The following is an 18,971-nucleotide window of genomic DNA, read 5'->3' as shown; positions in this document are numbered from 1 at the left end:
CCCACATTCATCACACTCAGAAGACTTCTGTCTAGTGTGGATTTTCTGGTGCTCAACAAGTACATCTTTATGCGTAAAAGCTTTCCCACAACTGCTGCACATAGAAGGTTTTTTTCCACTGAGAATTTTATGGTGCTGTGTAAGTGTGTCTTTGTGACCGAAGGCTTTCCTAGATGTGTTGCACTTATAAGGTTTTGCTCCAGTGTTAATTTCTCTGATGCTGAATGAAGTGAGATTTTCTGTCCAAAGGATTTCCCACATTCAGCACACTCAAAGTGCCTTGATTCTGTGTAAGTTCTCTGGTGTATTTTGAGGCCGGAGTTGTAGTTGAAACCCTTCCCACAGTCATTGCACTCATAAAGCATTACTCTGCTGCGAATTTTCCTGAGTGATAGAAAGTAGGAGCTGTGGCTAAATAGCATCTCATGTGAGTGTTCATCACACTCATAAGCCTTTTCTCCCATGTGTATTTCCTGGTACTGAATGTAATTCTCTTTGTGGCTTTAAGCTTCCCCACTTTCCCTGCACTGGTGATCCCTTTGCTCAATGTGAAGCACCTCCTAACACTCAGCACTCCTGTATGGATTCTCCCAATTGTGAGTGGCACAGTTCTGGACAAGTCCAGAGCCAGCCAAGAAGTCTTCCTCATGTTTTCTGCACATACAGGCCTTCCCTAACATGTGGCATCTGCAGCTATTCACAGAGGAGGCCCAGACCTTTTATTTTCTGGGGACCGACTGTCCACAGAGAGACAAATCTGCTGCCTCTGGATTTGGTCAAGGTTTACACTGAACCAGAGGGCTTTCCCACATGATTTACATGGATATGGGTGCTGCCCAGGAGGTGCTCCCTGTTGGCCAGCCAGCTGCAAAATGCCTTTCAAGATTGGGTCATACATGTCACATGGGTAGCTCTTTTGGATAGAAGGACTCACCTGGAGAGTTTGTACATCTGATATTCTTATAGAAACATGCTGCTCAGAATATGCCTCTCTAGCCTTCACTAAAGAGCCTCTTGATGCAGGTGAAAGAGGAGAGTGAAAAAGCTGGCTTAAAACTCAACATTCAAAAAATGAATATCATAACATCCAGTCCCATCACTTCATGGCAAATAGATGGGGGTAAAAATGGAAACAATGACAGATTTTATTTTTCTGGGCTCCAAAATCAATGTGGATGGTGACTGCAGCCATAAAATTAAAAGATGCCTGCTCCTCATAAGAAAAGCTTTGACAAACTTAGCATATTCAAAAGGAGAGATGTCAGTTTGCCGACAAAGGTCCATATAGTCAGAGCTATGGTATTTCCATTAGTCATGTATGGATGTGAGAGTTGGACTGCAAAGAAGGCTTAGCGCTGAAGAATTGTTGCTTTTGAACTTTGGTGTTGTAGAAAACTTTTAAGAGTCTCTTGGACTGCAAGGAGATCAAAACAGTCAGTCCTAAAGGAAATCAACCCTGAATATTTGTTGGAAGGACTGATGTTGAAGCTGAAGCTCCAATACTTTGGGTACCTGATGCAAAGAGCCAGCTCATTGGAAAAGATTCTGATGCTGGGAAAGATTAGGGTTAGGGTGCAAGAGGAGAAGGGGGCAACAGAGGATGAGATTATTGGATGGAATCCTTGAATCAGTGAACATGAGTTTCACCAAACTCAGGGACATAGTAATGGAAAAGGAAACCTGGTGTTCTACAATTCATGGGGTCACAAAGAGTCAGACGTGACCTAGTGGATGAACAAATCCTTCACACTATACCTACAACTAGGGCCAGGGCTTTCCTGGATCACCTCTGTCTTGACTCGAGCTATGTCTACCCTGTCAAGAACCCTGGGCTCTCTCTCTGGCTCAAGTTGAGAAATCAGATGGTATCTGAAAATTGCCACCTTTATTTTATGGGTGCTAGATTTTGTCCTTAACTTTTGGTAAATTTAACTCTGTATTTAAAAGCATGTTTGTTATGTCAATCAACATTTATAGTATTTTTTTAATTTTAATTATTTTAGAGGGAGAGTTTATCAGGTATCTATTCTGTATGTGCCAGAAAATAACTTTCTACTCCTCTCTTAATCCAGGTTTTGGTAAAGTGTATTATTTTTTCACAACTATATTCTCTCTTATTGCTCTTGGTGTAGACAGAGTGTATTTTCCAGATGTAGTACATTTGAATATATGATTGTGAATTTGGTGATTGTGGAATGTGAACAAATCTGGTTGTACTCTAATTCTGTGAAAAGACTTTAAATTAACTTGAGTGGTTGGGCAGCTCCTTCATCTCAAGTCCTAAAATGAGATGACCTAAAGAAAGGTTGAAAGAGCTGCTTGTTACTGTTATCCATAATCAATTTGGATTGTGTGTTTCCATAGCAAATATTGAGTAATACAAACAACGAGTCTGACTTTGATTCCACCTTGGTTCTTGTTTCTTTCACTATTGATGGGACTGATACTGTGCTATGCTTTCCTGACTGTCTTCTTTATTTTTGATAAGTAAAAAACTAAAAATAAAGACAAAAGAAAAGCAGAATATAAAACTGATAAACTGATAAAAATGGTAATGTGATGGTCATAAACTCAACAATGCAATTGCATTAAACATAGATTGAACAAATTATCCATGTAAAAGATTAATATTGTCAAACTTGATTAAAGAAAAGTCAAACTAACTATGTGCTGCTTTTAAGAGACATTTTAAATATAATGATGTTACATAAAGATGAAAGAAGAAGGATGGAAAGAGATACTTTGTGAACACTAAAGAAAGCTAATGTGACAATACTAATATCAAATAAAAAGATGTTAAAGTAAGTAACATTGTTAAAGATAAATATTGTATCCTCAGTATTATTTTTTTTTTCTTTACCTGGTTCTTTTTAAGTTACTTGAACATTTTTTTAAAGTTAGTTTAATTAACACTAAATTACAAAGTGCACATATTAAGTAGAGCAAAAGTGAACTGTAATATGTTACATTATATTAAAAGAGATAAAGTAATGATTGTTAGCTAATCTTCATCGTGCAAGTCTCTCATTCTCTCAAGATACCTCATATTACACATGAATTTCTATGTGTATATAGAGCTTCCCTGGTGGCTCAGATGGTAAAAAATCTACCTGCAATGTGCGAGACCAGAGTTTGATCCCTGGGTCAGGAAGATCTCCTCGATAAGGGAATGGCCACCCACTACAGCATTCTTGCCTGGAGAATTCCATGGACAGAGGAGCCTGGCAGGCTACAGTCCATGGGGTCGCAATGAGTTGAGCCAAGGAACTATGTAGTGAAATTTGATAATTATTAGTATAACTGAATTTCTCTTAAGATCAAAACATTGAATTTAAGAAAACAAACACTGATTAAATCTGGATAGAATTATAGAACTGGCAACATGAATCTATGTAGATTTAGAAATAAGGATACTGGTTACCCTTGGCGAGAGGACTTGTAACAGGAAAGAAATATAAGGGAGCTTTGAAGGTTCTGGTAAGTATGTTGTTTCTTGATCTAGGTGATTGCTTAACAGATGAATTCACTTTGTGAAAGTTCATCAAGCTTTACAATTATGAACTGTACACTTTTCTGTGTATGCAATAATTTAATTTTTCAATAAATACAATGCTAATAGAATATTTTGATAAAAAGATCACTAAACAATATTTTAACTACTATATACATTTTACATATTTTCTAAGCATTATTACCATAAAATAAGCAAGTCTTCATTTACTTTTGATTATTACTGTTTTTTTCACCATTCCAAGAAAAATATTAATACTATTTCTAAAGCATTTTTCAGTATCTACAAGATTTAACATAAGGTGTTTGCATAAACCCTGAGAACACACAATATAGATTACCAAAAAAATAATAGGGTAGATATTGTTTCTTATCTATCCTTTTAAACATTAATGTGTAAATTTTATGAAGAAATATGTTGTTTTTTTAAGTCAGACTGAATAGGAACAATTTTCTAGTGGAATTTTTTTTTTTTTTTAAAGAGTTCAAATGAAATAAAAGCCAAACCTCTGAAGGAGGTAAATGCATTTAAAAAAATGAAAACAGTACATTGCTTTGGCAGGATTAATATCCACAGCTTTGGTGTCAAAAAGAAATATGGGAAAGAATTAACAATACATGAAGCATGAATATAAACTGCATGGAAACAAATGCTCCACAAGAGAATAAATGGAACATGAAACACCCTGTCCTTAGTCTCAGAGATGGAGAGAATAATTGAGAAGATTATGCTTTGTGATCCACTGTGATAAATTCTGTTGATAGATGCAATAGGGTTGGTATGGAACAGAAGTGAAACTGCTGCTGCTGCTAAGTCAGGTAAGTCGTGTCCGAGCCTGTGCGACCCCATAGACGGCAGCCCACCAGGCTCCCCCGTCCCTGGGATTCTCCAGGCAAGAGTACTGGAGTGGGTTGCCGTTGCCTTCTCCGAAACTTCTGCTACTACAAGGATAATGAAAACTACAGATATGGTACTTTAAATAGTATGACCAATTTAAACCTTACCGCCAGTTAGGTATGCTTGAATTTATAGTATATAAAGCTAAATAAAATCTAAAAGCACGGCTGTACTTTACAGAAGGGTTTTATATGTGTGTATATATATATGTTTTTTATGTATCGAATATAATCATAAGCATTTGTTTAATCATAAACAGCAACAATTTAACAATATATATAGATACATATATAAAGTCATAAACATCAAGAAATATTTGCTGCAGATTTTAATTCTGACTGTGACTAATGATTTAATTGTTAATACAATATATTAAAGATACTAAAAGGGAAAGTTTGTAGAATTATTAATATTGCAAGAACATATTATTCTCACATCCTGTATTTTTTTTCTTTTCAAAAGTGATTGCAAGTTTTAATCAATTGTTTCATGCATAGGAAAGAACTGAAAATCTTACATATATTAAAGTTTAAGTGCACACTGATATATAGATGCCCAGGATGAGAAGTCTTTAGATGTAAAAATATTTATTAGAGCAAGTGAAAAACATGAAATTCATGTAAGTGTGAAATGAATTTAAAATAGTATATTTTGAGATAAAGTAAAAATTGCCTAATGTTTAGTAGATAAAGTGCAATAAAGGATAAATTTAATCGAATTTCACTGTGTGTTCTAAGAGCAGGAACACAGAAATGAACAAATGTAAAAAGAAATTGCATAGGAAAACACATGCGGTTTCTTCCTTTCACCGTATAATAGTGGAAACAAAAAGAAAAACACAAATTAAAATTCAATTTGATAAATTCTATAGTAACAGTAAAATTATGTTGCAGAGGGAGCAGAGGAAGGTAATATATTCCGAGACATAACACAGGAGAATTATAAAGGGTAAGGACTCAGAGGAAGGTGCACTTCAGCAGGGAGTCTATTACAACAAGTAGAGGGCAACAGTGTGTGAAGAGGTGTGAAAGAGAATTTCCAGAATGACTGAAGAATAATAGGCATAGTGAGGTGGATGAGACCAAAGCCTAAAAATTGCACTACTCCAATAAGATTGTATTGTCATGACAATAAAATTAAAATACAAATTTTTATTCCGGGAAAGTGGAGAAACCCATGTAAGAATTTTAATCAAGAGAGAGAATATTTTATGCTTTAAATGGATTATCCTTGGAGGATTCTTGAAATTTTGGCTTATAATATTCCTAGAAAACAAACAGACTATATTATATGGTTAAAGCTTACCGTTATAAAGCTTTGTGTGCTTCTGCGCATGCTCAGTCGTGTCTGACTCTTTAGGACTCCATGGACTGTAGCGCGCCACGCACCTTTGTCTGTGGTATCCTCCAGGCAAGAATACTGGAGTGGGTTGCCATGCTCTCTTCCAGGTAATCTTTCTAATCAGGAATTGAACATTCATCTTTTATGTCTCCTGAATTGGCAGGTAAGTTCTTTGCCACTGGGCTACCTGGGAATCCTTGAAGTGTGCCATATCAGCAGGAAATTCAAGATTGGTAATTCTGACCCTTTATATTATCCTTTCCAGTATTAAATGACTTAAAATGACTTTCAAAGGGCCATTCAGATGGTCAGTTAACACATAAATTTTCTTTGGTGGTTTTCTCTTTGTATTGCATGCAATATTTCCCAAGGTGGAGTTAGACTGACTGAGGAAATTATTTTATGAGATGCATGGTGGTTTTTTTAATTGATTCACTAAACAAGCATATTCAGATTATTAAGAAGAGTGAGTGTGTTCTGTTTTAAGAGGTGTATTAGTTTACATTGGTCACCTCACAAACCAGGCAGTCTATGTTTAATAAACTTCTTTTCTGTAAAAACTTCAAATCCTGTATGTTAGGATTAATATCAACAACATTGTGAAATTGAGAAATTCATATATTTTGTATCATCATTGCCAAAAATATTTTCAGAGGTATGTTCCCCCTTGTCTGTAAATATTTTAGGTTTACCCTAGAATTTTGCAACACTAACTAATTTCTTCAAAATAACAGTTATTAAGGACCAGATGAACAAATACCGAGAACTACTTATGGTCCTAGTGATGCAAAATTGAATGAGTAGTAGTTCTCATCAAGGTTGTATTCTCTTAATAATGAATGCTTTGTTTCAAAATTGTGTAAATCATATTCTGGGGTGTTTGTATTTATGTGTATGAGAGAGCAAGAAAAATGAGCAATTCTATCTTTATGTATCCCTTCATATTCTAAAAAATTATTAACAGAAAGATATGCAGAAAATTGCCAAAGATTTAGAAATATGTCAAGATATTATGAAATAATGTGTTAATGTGTCATAAGAGAAATACTAATGAAGTTAGAAAATACTGGGTTGAGTGAAAAAGGCAACACAATATATCAAAATGTGTGGGATATACCTAAAGCAGTGCCTACAGGGAAATTTTTATCTTTAAAGACTGACATTGCAAGAAAATAGAAATTCTCATTTCAATGAACTATGCGTATATCTTCATAAGCTAGTAAAGAAAGCAAATTGAAACCTAAGGAGTAGGAATAAGGAAAGAGTAATGGAAAAGTAATGGAAAAAGAGAACATTAAAGTAGAAAAAGCAAAATCTCATTTCACAAAAGATTTATAAACTTGATAAATATCTAGCTCGATTAATCAATTAAAAAAGAAGAAAGAAACTAGTATATCAGGCATGAAAGAGGAGACATTACTACCAACCCAAAAGACACTAAAAAGGTAATAGAAGTCTATTATAAAAAGTTTTTAATTGAATATAGATGAACTAGAAAAGTTCCTTACAATCACACTATGAAAGTTTCCTCCTCTTACACTGTTGGTGGGAATGCAAACTAGTACAGCCGCTATGGAGAACAGTGTAGAGATTTCTTAAAAAACTGGAAACAGAACTGCCATATGACCCAGCAATCCCATTTCTGGGCATACACACCGAGGAAACCAGATCTGAAAGAGACACGTGCACCCCAATGTTCATCACAGTACTGTTTATAATAGCCAGGACATGGAAGCAACCTAGATGCCCATCAGCAGACGAATGGATAAGGAAGTGTGGTACATATACACCATGGAATATTACTCAGCCATTAAAAATAATTCATTTGAATCAGTTCTAATGGGATGGATGAAATGAGCCCATTATACAGAGTGAAGTAAGCCAGAAAGATAAAGACCAATACAGTATACTAATGCATATATATGGAATTTAGAAAGATGGTAACGATAACCCTATATGCAAAACAGAAAAAGGGACACAGATGTACAGAACAGACTTTTGGACTCTGTGGGAGAAGGCGAGGGTGGGATGTTTTGAGAGAACAGCATCGAAACATGTATATTATCAAAGGTGAAACAGATCACCAGCCCAGGTTGGATGCATGAGACAAGTGCTCAGGGCTGATGCACTGGGAAGGCCCAGAGGGATGGGATGGGGAGGGAGGTGGGAAGGGGGATCGGGATGGGGAATACATGTAAATCCATGGCTGATTCATGCCAATTTATGACAAAAACCACTACAATATTGTAAAGTAATTAGCCTCCAACTAATAAAAATAAATAGAAAAAAATAAAATTAACAAAAATTAAAAAAAAAAAAAAGGTTTTGTTGCAGGCAAAAAAAAAAAAAGTTTCCTCAAGAAGAAGTAGATAATCACAATTGCCTATATCTACTAAAGAAATAGACTTTTTAAGTGTTTTACATGAGAGAACTCTGCTTTAAAGATGTAACCAAGAGCGTCACTACAACCCATCAAAGTAAAAGTTTATTGATTGGCTTTTATTGTATGAAAAATATACCTCATTACTGCTGTAATATTAAATATAGACGTGTTTTTCCCTCAAGGGAATAAAACTGAGTCCAGAAAGATGAATCAACTAATTTTTGGACAGTGATCCAAGATAATTCAATCGGGATGGGGTTATTTTGAAACGTCTGTCAAATGACATTAGGATGATATTAGGATGTGAGACCTTTGAGAGGTAATTAGGTTTAGATGGTCACGACCATGGAGCCCCTATGATGGGATTAGTGTCTCTGTAAGAAAAGGTGATTGAAAGTTGCTCAGTTGTGTCCCACTCTTTGGGACCCCACGGACTCATGCAGCCCACCAGGCTCCTCCATCCATGAGATTCTCCAGGGAAGAGTACTGGAGTGGTTTGACATTTCCTTCTCCAGGGGATCTTCCCGACCCAGAGATCAAACCTGAGTCTCCCGCATTGTAGGCAGACGCTTTACCATCTGAGCCACCAGGGAAGTCCAGGGGGATGCTGTGGCTGCTCTTTCTGTCTCCTGCCAAGTGAGGATACAGCAAGAAAGTGGCCATCTTTAAGCTAGAAAAGATGTTCAAAAACTGAATATGCTGGAATCTTGACATTGGACTTCCAGGTCTCCAGAACTGAGAACTATCTATTGTTTAAGCCTCACAGTCTATAGCAGTTTGCTATAGCAGACTGAGCCAAGAATTTACCTTGTACTATATAAAAAAGAATACATTGAAATTGATGGTAGACCTAAATGTAAAAGACAAACCTATAAACATTCTAGAAGAGCATGCAAGAAAATTGTTGTGAATTTGGTTAGGGAAATAATTCTTAGGATACAAAGAATATTAACCATATATAGAAAGAAATACATGGTATAAACTTTGACTTAGTGGCTGAAAAACAATAAACATCAAAAATACTTTTAACTTTTTTATTTTTAATTGGAGGATTTTTTTTTACAATGCTGTGTTGATTTTTGCTGTACATCAATGTGAACCGGCCATAAATATACACATATCCTCTCCCTCATGAGCCTCCCTGCACCGCCCCCACCCCATCCCACCCCTCTAGGTGGTCACAGAGCACCAGGCTGAGCTCCCTGTGCTACACAGCAACTTCCCACTACTTGTTTCACATATCATAATGTATATATTTGAATGCTATTCTCTCAGTTCATCCCATCCTATTCTTTCCCCACTGGGTTCACAAGTCTCTTCTTTACATCTCTGTCTCTACTCCTGCCCTGAAAATTGGTTCATCAATACCATTTTTCTAGATTCCATATGTGTCAATATGTGATATTAAACATCAAAAATTTTAATATCTGGAAACATTACTAACAGTGAAAATCAAGATACGTACTAGGAGATTGGCATTTATTTATGTTTATGTAATATGTATCTATATTTATATTGAGAATTCTTAAAACTCAACAATAAGAAGAAGAAACCCAATTTATAATGTGTGTAAAAGATCTAGGATACTTTAATCAAACAGTATAATTTGATGGCCAATGAGAGAACTTAAAAGTAGCTCACCATTATCAAGTGTTAGAAAAATGCAACTTAAACCAATGGGAGATCACCTCCCACTGGAATAGCTAAAATTAATACTACAGTAAAGTAAAGTGAAGCCGCTCAGTCGTGTCCAACTCTTAGCGACCCCATGGACTATAGCCTGCCAGGCTCCTGTCCATGGGGTTTTCCAGGCAAGAATACTTGAGTGGGTTGCCATTTCCTTCTCCGTAAATTAAATGATTTCTAAAGTTTAGGGAGATGTCTATAAACGTCTTTCTCCATTTTTTTTTTTTTTCTTTTATGACCATCACCAGTACCCACATACACCCAATACCACATTCCAGCCCTGTCTCTATTATTTCTCCCATAAAATAGATTTGAGGATATTTCGTTTAATTAGAGAAACCGCCAGCTTCTCCATTTTGCCTTGTTAAAAAGACAGTAATACGGCAGGACATTCAAGAATCAGTGAGATGAAAGATGATGTGATAAAAGCAACTGAAAGACTAATTAATACTAGAATAGCTAAAATTAAAAAAGAATTAGAAAACCAGTATTAATAAGGATACCAAGCAACTGGGAATCTTATGCATCAGGTGTGGGAATGGAAAGTGGAATAGCCACTTTAAAATACTCTGTTGGTTTTTATATAATTAAGCACACATTTCCAAGTCAGTCAATATTCTGCTACTAGATATTTGCCCAAGAATAAAAGAAAACATGGGCCCATGCAATGTATTGTATGCAAATGTTGAAATAAGCTACTATTTCATAGTAGCTCAAACTGAAAACAATCCAAATGTCCACCAAAAGATGAATGGGTAAGCACATTTTTTTATATTCTTATAATAGCACTCAGTGATTAAAAATGAGTGAACTGCTGATGCAAAGCCCAACATAAGTGAATCTTAAAAGCATTATGCTATGTGAATAAAGGCAGACAGAACTGACTACATACTGTTTTGTGATATTTATATAGGATTCTAGAAAAGGCAAAATTCTAGTGGCACAAGAAAATCAGTTTTTGCCAGAGGTTGGGATTGGAGGGGAGAGGGTCTAGACTGCAAACAGATCTTAAGGAAACTTTTGAGGCTGAAGGAAATGTTTTGTAGCTTGATTGTGATTAGTATTACACAACTGTATTCATTTGTCAAAATCCATCAAATTGTCAAAATCCATCGAAGTATAAACTTTAGTAAGTAAGTTTTATTGAATGAAAAATATACTCAGCTCATTTTATGGAAATGCTTAGCACTGGAAAAGGTCAGTTTTCATTCCAATCCCAAAGAAACACAATGCCAAAGAATGTCCAAACTACTGCACAATTGCACTCATCTCACAGGCTAGTAAAGTAATGCTAAAAATTCTCCAAGCCAGGCTTCAACAGTATGTGAACTATGAACTTCCAGATGTTCAAGCTGGATTTAGAAAAAAAAGAACCAGAGGTCAAATTGCCAACATCTGTTGGGTCATCAAAAGAGCAAGAGAATACCAGAAAAACATCTACTTATGCTTTATTGACTATGCCAAAGCCTTTGACTGTGTAGATCACAGCAAACTGGAAAATTCTTAAAGAGATGGAAATACCAGATCACCTTACCTGCCTCCAGAGATATCTGTATTCTGGTCAAGAAGCAACAGTTAGAACTGGACATGGAACAATGGACTGGTTCCAAATTGGGAAAGGAGAATGTCAAGGCTGTATATTGTCACCCTGATTATTTAACTTATGTGCAGAGTACATTATGCAAAATGCCCCACTGGATGAAGCAAAAGCTGGAATCAAGACGGCTGGGAGAAATATCAATAACCTCAGATAAGCAGATGACACCACCCTTATGGCAGAAAGCAAAAAAAAACTAAAGAGCGTCTTGATGAAAGAGGAGAGAAAAAGCTAGTTTAAAACTCAATATGGAAAAAATGAAGATTGTGGTGTCTAGTCCCATCACTTCATGGCAAGTAGATGGGGAAACAATGGAAACAGTGAGAGACTTTATATTTTTGGGCTCTACGATCACTGCAGAGGGTTACTGCAGCCAGGAAATTAAAAGACCATTGCTCCTTGGAAGAAAAGCTATGACCAACCTAGACAGCATATTAAAAAGCAGAGATATTACTTTGCCAAAAAAGGATCATCTAGTCAATGCTATGATTTTTCCAGTAGTCATGTATAGATGTGAGAGTTAAACTATAAAGAAAGCTAAGTGAAGAAGAATTGATGCTTTTGAACTGTGGTGTTGGAGAAAACTCTTGAGAGTCCCTTGGACTGCAAGGAGATCCAGCCAGTCCATCCTAAAGGAGCTCAATCCAGTGTGTTCATTGGAAGGACTGATTCTGAGGCTGAAACTCCAATACTTTGGGCACCTAATGCGAAGAACTTAGTCCTTGGAAAAGACCATGATGCTGGCAAAATTGAAAGCAGGAGCAGAAGGGGCCTACAGGATGATATGGTTGGATGACCTCACCAACTCGATGGACAGGAATCTGAGCATGCTCTGGGAGTTGGTGATGGTCAGGGAAGCCAGTTGTGTGCAGTTAATGGGGCCGCAAAGAGTTGGACATGACTAAGTGACTGAACTGACTGGATAAAAATATGAAAAAATATAGTCTCTAATAGCACATTCTATAAATTGGAAATAAATGTATTTTCATGGCTTAACTTTTCCCATCCTTTCACAATTCTGACAGAATAAAAATTTCCCTAGCCTTTCAAAGCTGGCTGCAAACATTAAACCTACTTTGCTAAATACAACTGAGTAAGAAAGCATGTTACTGCCCAATGTAATCACCCTTCTCTTCAGGAGCATCACAATATTTGGACTGCCAGCGGCAGAGAACTATGTAGCAATTATGAAGTGAGTGCTGGAGCCATGCCATATCATTTTGAGCAGTACCAGCTCCCTAGAATGGCACCACTTAAGGAAATGGCATTATAACACTGTGGGTGAGTGAGAATGTTCTGCATTTTCTAACACCTGGGCATAATGGTGGGGGGGGGGGGCGGGCATAGTTAACGACTTTCACTATATTCCCTTGGATGGTAGGCTATATTCCTAACCATTTGTAGCATTCTATCTTTCTCTGTTTTCTAATATTTTCTAGTGAATTCTTACAATGAAATCAAGTCTTTGTCTGATTTTCAGAGTTACTACTTAGAAATTCACCATAACTTTCATCATTTAGTATTATTATCTTTATGACATTTTCAAATAGAAACCATCATGTACATCTCATGCAAAATTTCTACTCATCTTATAGAATTAGTAGACTGAAATAAGGCTGTAGACTTTCTGTCATTGGCAAACTTAACATTTGTTCAGAATACTGGAGCAAGGACTCACTAATACTTCTGTGATTTTTAGAAAAGTTCTCCTTGATCACATTTATTTCTGTCCATTTGAAACTAATATGCTTTTGCTTCCTCTCTATTTGCAAATGTGAGTAGAAAAGCGAAAGGGGGCAAAAACTGATTGTCAGGAAACTGTATCAGCAGTTTAACTATCCTCTTGCTGTTATCCTCAGCAAGTTACCTCTTGCTGCATTAATAATTATACTAAACAATACACATTTGTATACTGTTTTCTACTTTACAAATATTTTACATGCATTATCTCATTTGGTTCTCATGAAAACTCAGTACAGATCAGGTATTATATCTTCACAGATAGGAAAGAAGTTATTTTATCTAAAAGACAGGAAAACTGAGGGATTCAAGTATGTATCTAGAGTCATTTATTACATAAATAATGTCAAAGGAAAAAGTATCAAATCACTTTGTTACAAACTTATTCAGTTCAGTTCAGTTCAGTTCAGTTGCTCAGTCCTCTCCGACTCTTTGTGACCCCATGAATCGCAGCACACCAGGCCTCCCTGTCCATCACCAACTCCCAGAGTTTACTCAAACTCATGTCCATCGAGTAGGTGTGTATTCTACAATAACATAAAAATGAAATCTAGGTGGAAAGGTAGAGAGATCTGCCCACACTGTCAAATCTACAATGGAGACTAATTTCAATAATTAGAATAAAGGTGAAAAGATTATGTATTGTCTCTGAATCCAAGGAATTTTTCTATATTTTGATCATAGTAATTTTTTCATGGCAGTATAATTTGTCAAAACTAATCTAACTATACACTTTAAATGGGCGTTTTATGTAAATTAGACTTCAAAATTTGATTATATGTTACATCTGAAATATTTATATCTATAACTTTAATATTCTGCTTAATTAGCACATATATAAGTTGATATGTAAGCATAATTACTGGCACATAAATTATGCAACTATTTTGATTATATATGATTACTGAATTAAGTAATTATGCTTTTTGAATCAACCAATTATTATATATGTATTTTTGATTTATTGATGGGTTTTCTTTCAATATCTACACTTTAAATCCTCCAATAATAGTTTGAAAAAATACAGAGTCTATATTTTAAAATTTCTGATAGTAGAATTTGCATTCAGCATTCTAATACTTTACAATTGCACTTAGATTTCACATGCTAGCAAGGTTATGATCAAAATCCTTCAAGATAGGCTTCAGCAGTATGTGAACCGAGACTTCAAGATGTACAATCTGGATTTAGAAAAGGCAAAGGAACCAGAGATCATATTGGAACATTCATTGGATCATAGAGAAAGCAAGGGAATTCCAGAAAAACATCTACTTCTGCTTAATTGACTATGCTAAAGCCTTTGACTGTGTGGATCACAGCAAACTACAAAATTCTTAAAGAGATGAGAATACCAGACCACCTTAGCTATCTCCTGAGAAACTTGTATGTGAGTCAAGGAGCAACAGTTAGACTTTTACACGGAACAACTGACTGGTTCAAAATTGGGAAAGGAGTATGATAAGGCTGTATAGTGTCACCCTGATTATTTAATTTCTGTGCAGGGTACATCATGTGAAATGTCGGGCTGGATGAATCACAAAAGGGAGAAATATCAACAACCTCAGATATGCAGATAATACCACACTAATGGCAGAAAGTGAAGAGCAACTAAAGAGCTTCTTGATGAGGGTGAAAGAGAAGAGTGAAAAACTGGCTTAAAACTCTGCATTCAAAAAACTTAAGAACATGGCATCTCTTTCCATCACTTCTTGGCAAATAGATGGGGAAAAAGTAGATGCAGTGACAGTTTTTGTTGGGTTCCAAAATCACTGTGGATGGTGACTGCAGCCATGAACTTAAAAGAAACTTGCTCCCTGGAAGAAAAGCTATGAGAAAATTGCTGCTGCTGCTGCTAAGTCGCTTCAGTCGTGTCCGACTCTGGGCGACCCCATAGACGGCAGCCCACTAGGCTCCGCCGCCCCTGGGATTCTCCAGGCAAGAACACTGGAATGGGTTGCCATTTCCTTCTCCAATGCATGAAAGTGAAAAGTGAAAGTGAAGTTGCTCAGTCATGTCAGACTCTTCGCGACCCTGTGGAGTGCAGCCCAACCGGCTCCTCTGTCCATGGGATTTTCCAGGCTAGAGTACTGGAGTGGGCTTCCATTGCCTTCTACCATGACAAAACTAGACAGCATATTTAAAAGCAATCACTTTTCCAACAAAGGACCTTATAGTCAAAGCTGTGGTTTTTTTCAGTAGTCATGTACTGGGTGTCAAAGTTGGATCATAAAGAAGGCTGAGTGCTAAAGAATTGATGCTTTCTGATTGTTGTGTGGGAGGAGACTCTTAAAGAGTCCTTTGGACTGCAAGGAGATTAAACCAGTCAATCCTAAAGGAAATCAATCCTTAATATTAATTGGTAGGACTGATGCTGGAGCTGAAGCTCCAATACCTTGGCCACCTGTTATGAAGAGCTGACTCCTTGGAAAAGACCCTGATGTTGGGAAAGATTGAGGACAAAGGGAGAAGAGGGCAGCGGGAGTCGGGGGTGGTGGGGGGAGTTGGGCTGAGGGGGTAGGCGTAAGGGTGTCAAATGGTTAGCTAGCATCATGGACTCAATGGACGTGAATTTGAGCCAATTCCGAGAGACAGTGAAGGACAGGGAAGCCTGGTGTGCTGCAGTCCATGGAGTCACAAACCATTGTTCACTTAGCCACTGAACAACAATGTAAGATATAACTGATACTCATGAGAAACAATTATTTAACTCACCTACACTTTTTCCAAATTATTATTTTCAGAATAAGATCTCTCAAATGCATATCTGCTTGTCTAATAATATTATTTTTCCAACCAATTTGGGAGTTACAGTACATTAAACACACACACACACACTTTAACTGCAAGAAACAATGAAAAAGTAATGGTTGTGAAGATAACCATAGTAAGTTCTCCACCTTCACAGCCCCGTCCCCGCTCCCCCGTTCCCCGCCGCCAGTGGATCAAGAATACCAGCATCACGTCAGGCCTGGCTCTCACAGATACGTCCAGGTTTAAGTGTGATGAGGCAGAGGGTGGGGCAGGGGGAGCCTGCTGCGCATGCTCACAAGTCAGCCCGCGCCTGCACGCTCAACCGACTGCCCCGGAAGGAGCCTTTCACTCCCGCTGGGTACTTCTCGATTAACGGTGTGCTCCTGTACCACACCTTGGACACCAGGCACCTCGCCGAGTTCCACCAGATTGAGAGGTTGTGGCTGACCACGGCCTCACCCTGGACCATCTCATGGGTGTCACGCGGGAGTTCTTCACCAAGCTAAATGACACTCGGCTGTGCTTCCAGCCGGCCTAGTAGCCGACAAGGAACCCAGCCTGGTGGTGTTCGGTTTCCACCAAGGCCTGAAGAAGTGGAAGGAGGCCAGGAACTTCTGATTCTCCTGCCTGAGGTACTGCTACCCTTGGGGCCTCCAGAGAATCTGTCGGTCATTGCTTGGGGCCTCTCCCTTGAGCGCCCAATGATGGTCAGGTATGGCGTTAATATTCTGGAGCTGGTCGAACACAAGGTAAACCTGTAGATAGCAGACACTGAACAGGGATTTTGGTATAGATGAACTTGTGGGGTTTAAATGAAATTGTGTGTGTGTGTGTTTAGAGAAGGAGTAAAAGGGATAGAAAGCGAGAGGGACAGAGAGGCAGAGATGCATCCAGTATATTACTTTAAAACGCTGTTAAAAAAATCAGTTAACTAAATTGTGGGAGTCCAGTATATTTATTCTATTCCATCAACCTGTAGATCTGTCTTTTCACCAATACCCCACTGTCTTGATTGCTGTAGCGTTCAAGTAAATTTTTAAATTAAGATGTGTGAACCTTTCAGATTTGTTCTGCAGGTTCAAAATCATTTTTCTCTATCACTTTTTTGTCTTGTTTGTTTTTTTCTGTATAAAATCTGCAGTCAGCTAACAGATATCTATAAAAATCCTGCTGGGATTTTAATTAGGATTGCGTTGAATCTACAGATAAAATTGGGAATGATTTATTCCTTGATGAAGTTCAGTCTTTCAGTCCAAGACTATCTTCCCTTATTTGTTGTTTCTCATTCATTTTTGTAGTTTTCAATAAATAGATCCTGGACATATTTCATTAGGTTTTTAACCTAGTATTTCAGTTTTATTTAGTGCTCTGGTTAATGATATTAATTTTTTAATTCTAATTGGTTGTGGCTGATTGGTAGAAATAAAATTGATATATTGATGTTGACTTTATACTTTGACTTCATAAATCAATTTATGTATTCTAGAAAAAATTCTGAGTTTTTCAGATTTTCCATATAGAAAGTCATTTCATCCATGAATATAGAAAGTTTTATTTCTACTTTTTTGTTCTGTATATTTTTAATTTATTTCATTTCATTGGCTAGAATATTGTACTCAGTGTTGAATAGGAATCAGGAGAGATCGTGTTCTTGTATTGTTCCTGGCCTTAGGGATAAAGCATATAGACTTTCACTATTAAACATGGTGTTAACAGTAGGTTATCACAGATACTATTGTCAAGTGGTGGAATTCCCTTTTATTCCAAATCTACCTAGAGTTTATCGTAAATTGATGTTTCTTTCTTTTTTTTTTTTTCAAAAAAATGCTTTCTTTGCATCTATTGATCGGATCTTCAGGTTTTTTATTAGATCTGTTAATATGATGAATCACATCGAACCTGCCATGAATTATTGGAATGAATTCCATTTTTTGATGTATTATCCTTTGTAATTAGTGCTTGATTCCATTTGCTAATGTTTTTGAGGAGGACATTTGAGTCTGTGTTCATGATAAGCTGTTTCTAAAGCTGCCAAGCTTTTGTCAGTATAGTTAGTAATGACCAAAAAAAATTCACATAGACTTGGTGGTTATGAAAACTTGTGTCTAACTAAGGAGATGCCTATAGTTTTACTTTTGAAAAGTAATTATTTCTCTTGAATTTGCCTTGTAGCATTATGTTTTTATTTACTGTTACTAGTAAAATTAATGGTCATTAGAGAGGATGTTGTTTATTTAATACTAGCATTAAAAGAGGCTTTCTTTATAACTTGCAGGCACACTTGGGATTTTTGCCCCAGTTTTAAAGAATGACAGCAAAAGCACCATTATATGACATTTAGGATGATTAAATTTTGAAAAATCACTTGGCATATTCAGCATGACTCCACAGGGTGCTCTAGCTTTATAAAGACAATGGATCATGTTAGCTTAACTTATATTTAAGATTTGCTGGCCTGATATTATTGTGTTAGGCAGTATTGCTGAAATGGAAACATAAAATTTTGCTGCCATGAGATCAAGTTTGTGTCTGCCCTACAGTATAAATTAGTTCCATAAAGTTTTAAAATGCAGTGTTTATTCTGGTTCTAGTAGTATTGTGAAATGGCAAACTGCTTAAATGTGTAAAATTAAGCCTACTTTGTCTGAAAATAGATTTTGTTTTTATTCATGTACAAATGAAATTCAGAGTTAAGGTTACTTAACCACCAAGAAGGGTTTATATGAAGCTAAAGGAAAGGAGCCAAATGTGTTTGAGAGTTCATTTTTGAAAGCACCGTCTTTCTGGGCCATATGCCTAATTTTTATGAGCCTAAGTATATATAGGTTACTACTGCAGAGTAAAAAGAAATGTAATGAGACATGCAAGGAAAGAGATTATAATAGTTACAATGTTCATAAAAATGTACCATCAATGACATCCTACTTTGAAAATATATATATTCAAGAAATATTAAATAAAATGGAATAACGAGTCTAACTCAGTCTTAAGAGTATAAAATTGGTTTGTTGAATGTGTTAATTAAGTCATTTGACAAAAAAAATTCACAAATGTGACCAAAAAAT

The sequence above is a fragment of the Dama dama genome, chromosome 20 (assembly GCF_033118175.1).
Source record: "Dama dama isolate Ldn47 chromosome 20, ASM3311817v1, whole genome shotgun sequence".
Classification (NCBI taxonomy): domain Eukaryota; kingdom Metazoa; phylum Chordata; class Mammalia; order Artiodactyla; family Cervidae; genus Dama; species Dama dama.
This window is presented reverse-complemented; position numbering follows the sequence as displayed.